The sequence below is a fragment of the Myotis yumanensis genome, unplaced genomic scaffold (assembly GCF_028538775.1).
Source record: "Myotis yumanensis isolate MYYU_CA2020_CCGP unplaced genomic scaffold, mMyoYum1.0.hap1 SCAF_8, whole genome shotgun sequence".
Lineage (NCBI taxonomy): Eukaryota > Metazoa > Chordata > Mammalia > Chiroptera > Vespertilionidae > Myotis > Myotis yumanensis.
In genome coordinates, this window is record NW_027223759.1 from 86,609,743 (window position 1) to 86,613,801 (window position 4,059).

Sequence of the window (4,059 nt, forward strand, 5' to 3'; positions counted from 1 at the left end):
TTCTCAAATTATAAGGAAAGAAAAAATATCATGTGCTGAGGTTGCTAAGAACAAGTCTGTGAAATTGGGAAGTAGGAAAAAGAAATTTGTGCTGGTTTTTCTCTTGTACCTCAAACTGTAAAAATTGTCGCATGATAAATGCATGGTAAATGCTTAGTTAAGATGGAAAAAGCATTACATTCTGTGTATGGAGGACATGAACAGAAAACATGTTCCAGCTGATGGCAAAGAGTTGCACCAGAAAGCACTGAACCTATAGGAACACTTCAGCAAGGGAGCTTCGAAATGAGTGGCACCAAGACATTTACTGCAAGTAGGGGATGGGTACACAGATTCAGGACCAAGTTTGGCATTTTATCATCTCACATAATCACAAGGACGAGCAGCAGGAGGAGGAGGAGGAGGAAGAAGAGGAGGAGGAGGATGAAGAGGTTGAAGGATGAAGGACCAGTGTGGGCAGAGCAGGAAGAGTGGGTGGGCCTGGGGGCTGGAGTGCAGAGAGCAGAGGTTGAGGGGCCGGGTCCAGTGAGGTGTGGGGGGGGGGGGGCATATCCAAGAGGAGGAGGAGGAGAGAGTACAGTACAATAAGGTAGTTTTAGAGAAAGACCACATTCACTTTTATTACAGTACTAGAGGCCCGGTGCACAAAAATTTGTGCACTCGGGGGGGGGGGTCCCCCAGCCTGGCCTGTGCCCTCTCACAGTCTGGGACCCCTCGGGAGATAACGACCTGCTGGCTTAGGCCTGCTCCCGGGTGGCAGAGGGCAGGCCCAATCCCTAAGTGCAGCCCCTGGTCAGGCTCAGAGCAGGGCCGATTGGGGAGTTGGGGCGCCGCCCCGTCATGCACAGAGCAGGGCGGATCGGGAGGTTGCAATGCCACCCTCAGTCACGCTCAGGGTAGACTGATTGGGGGGTTGGGGCACCGCCCCCTGTTACACTCAAGGCAGGGTCTATGGGGAGGTTGCGGTGCCACCCCCGTCACGCACAGAGCAGGGCCAATCAGGGGGTTGGGGCGCTGCCCCCTGTCACTCACAGAGCAGGGCCCATCAGGGGGTTGAGGAGCTCCCCCCTGTCACTCACAGAGTAGGGCGGATCAGGGGGTTGGGGTGCTGCACCCTGTCACACTCAGGGCAGGGCCAATGGGGAGGTTATGGCTCTACCCTGTCACACACAGAGCAGGGCCCGTGGGGGCGGGGGGTTGGGGCGCCGCACCCTGTCACACACAGAGCAGGGCCGATCAGGGGGTTGGTGCGCTGCACCCTGTCACACACAGAGCCGCAGGGCAATCGGGGGATTGGGGAGCTCCCCACTATCAGGCACAGAGCAGGGCTGATCAGGGGGTTTGGGCGCTGCCCCCTGTCACGCTGATCCCAGTGCTGGGAGCCTCGCTGCTCCGCTAATCCCGGTGCCGGGAGGCATATTACCCTTTTACTATATAGGATAGAGGCCTGGTGCATGGGTGGGGGCCGGCTGGTTTGCCCTAAAGGGTGTCCTGGATCAGGGTGAGGGTCCCCACTGGGGTGTCTGGCCAGGCTGGCTGAGGGGCTGAGGGCTGTTTTCCCGCTGGCAGTTGACTAAAAGCTCCCAACCCTCCTTGTTTTCTTTCTTTTTTTTTTTTATTCTGGGCCAGCTTTAGCTCTGAGGCCTCGCTGCTAAAAACATGGATACAATGTTGCGGTCCGGGGCTGACTGAAAGCTGGTTTTGTTTAGCTTCTTATTTGCAACATAGTAATAGTTGCTTAGAGTTGCAGTTGGGAGTCCGGCAAGTGAGGCTGGGAACGTTGGAGTCTGCAGTTCCTGGAGGAAGCAAGCCTCCCTGCTCGCTGCAGTGCATGGCTGCCGGCCGCCATCTTGGCTGACAGTTAATTTGCATAAGGATACGCTGATTAGCCAATGGGAAGGGTAGCGGTCGTACGCCAATTACCATGTTTCTCTTTTATTAGTGTAGATATTGTCATAATTGTTCCATTTTATTAGTTACTAGAGGCCTGGTGCACAAAATCCATGCACGGGAGTGGGGGTTCCTTATCCCAGCCTGCACCCTCTCCAATCCAGGATCCCTTGGGGAATGTCAGACTGCCAGTTTAGGTCGGGCCTAAACTGGCAGTGGACATCCCTCTCCCCTCTCACAATCCTGGACCACTGGCTCCTAACCGCTCACCGGCCTGCCTGTCTGATCGCCTTAACCACTCTGCCTGCCTTCCTGATGCCCCCAAAGGCTCCCCTGCCTGCCTGATCGCCCCTAACCACCTCTGCCTGACTTCCTGATCACCCCTAACTGCCTCTGCCTGCTGGCCTGATCGCCCCTAACTGCCTCTGCCTCAGCCCCTGCCACTGTGGCTTTGTCTGAAAGGACGTCCGGATGGATGTCCAGTCTAATTAGCATATTACTCTTTTATTAGTATAGATTGTTAATCTCTTACTGTGCCTAATTTAGAAATTACGCTTTATCATAGGCAAATATGTATAGAAAAAAGCGTGTATATATAGGGTTTGGTATTATCCACTGTTTCAGGCATCCACTTGGGGTCTTGTGACATATATCCGCCATGGATAAGGATACTGTAAGTGCTCTCTAGTGTCTTGCTTGTGTCTCTGCAATTGCTATGGGAATCCACTGTTGGGCTTTCCTGCTGTTCCCAGAAGGAGGAAGAGAGAGAAGTGGGACACAGCCAGACACCAGCTGGCCTAGCCCACATCAGCCTAACACTAGCTGAGCCTGAGTCATACAAGCAAGCCCTGCCAAGTACAGCAAAGTTGTCCGGTTTATTCTAGCCCGTTTCAGCTGTCACCAAGCACAGACTTCCTGCCCAACCCAGCCAAGATCAGTCAAACCCCTCTCTGTGGGGACACTGGACTTTCACTCTCAGTCAGCCATAATGAAGAGCTCCTACCTGGGGGTCAAAGGAGGCCTAGTGGGGAGCCTGCTCTTCTACCCCATCGGTCAGTAACAAGGCAGTGTCCCCTGTCCCTGCTGGAGCAGTGTCAAAGGAAGCCAGGAAAACTGAAGGTTGAAATAAAATCCAGAGTCTCATAACATATTAAAAAATGTTCAGGTTTTAAGAAGACATTACTTGTCCTACTGAGAACCAGGAAGATTTCAACTGAATAAAAAAGATAAACCAATAGATACCAAGAGCAAGATAACAATGATAATTATCTGATAAAGATTTAGGCCTAAACTGGTTTGGCTCGGTGGATGGAGCATCGGCCTGCGGACTGAGAGGTCCCAGGTTCGATTCCGGTCAAGGGCATGTACCTTGGTTGTGGGCACATCCCCAGTGGGAGGCGTGCAGGAGGCAGCTGATCGATGTTTCTCTCTCATCGATGTTTCTAACTCTCTATTTCTCTCCCTTCCTCTCTGTAAAAAATCAATAATATATATAAAAAGATTTAGAGCAACCATGCTAAAAAAATCTTCAATGAGAAACTATGAACATAATTGAAATGAATGAAAGAAATAGTCTCAGCAAAGAAATAGAAAGTTTTAGTGATAAAATAAAAAACATAAAAGGAACCAAATAGAAATTTTAGAATTAAAAATATAAAATACAAAATGAAAAGTTGGGCAGAATGGAGAAAAGAGAGGTAAGACTTATGGGATAGATTAAAATTGCCATGATCTGAAGAGGGAGGATTTATTTGTTTCCTCCTCCTATATGAAATGGCTGAACAGAAAAAAAGAGAAAAAAAAGGAAAAAAAAAAAGAGAGGTAAGAATCAGTGAAATGAAAAATAAAAATTACAAATTCAAAAAACAGAGATAAAACAGACTATAAAAAATAAGCAAAGCTCCAGGGAATTGTAGGATTATAACAAAATATCTAACATTATTGTCATTGAAGTCCCAGATGGAGAGATGCAAGAAGGCAGGCCTGGAAAAGTACTTAAAGGAATAATGTCCAAAAACTCCTAAAATTTGTCAAGAGACATTAACTTGCAGATTTAAAAGGTGAGCAAATCCCAAATAGAATAAACTAAAAATAAAAGGCACATTATAATTAAACTCCTGAAAATTAAAGACAAAGAAAAAAATCTTGCAGCCAGAGGAAAAAATGATA

General features: G+C 48.7%; 1 pseudogene; it reads left to right on the plus strand.

The window, feature by feature from the left end:
- The first annotated feature begins 3,593 nt into the window (after positions 1-3,593).
- LOC139015898 (small nucleolar RNA SNORA29) lies at positions 3,594-3,681 on the plus strand (annotated as a pseudogene).
- The last annotated feature ends 378 nt before the right edge of the window (positions 3,682-4,059 follow it).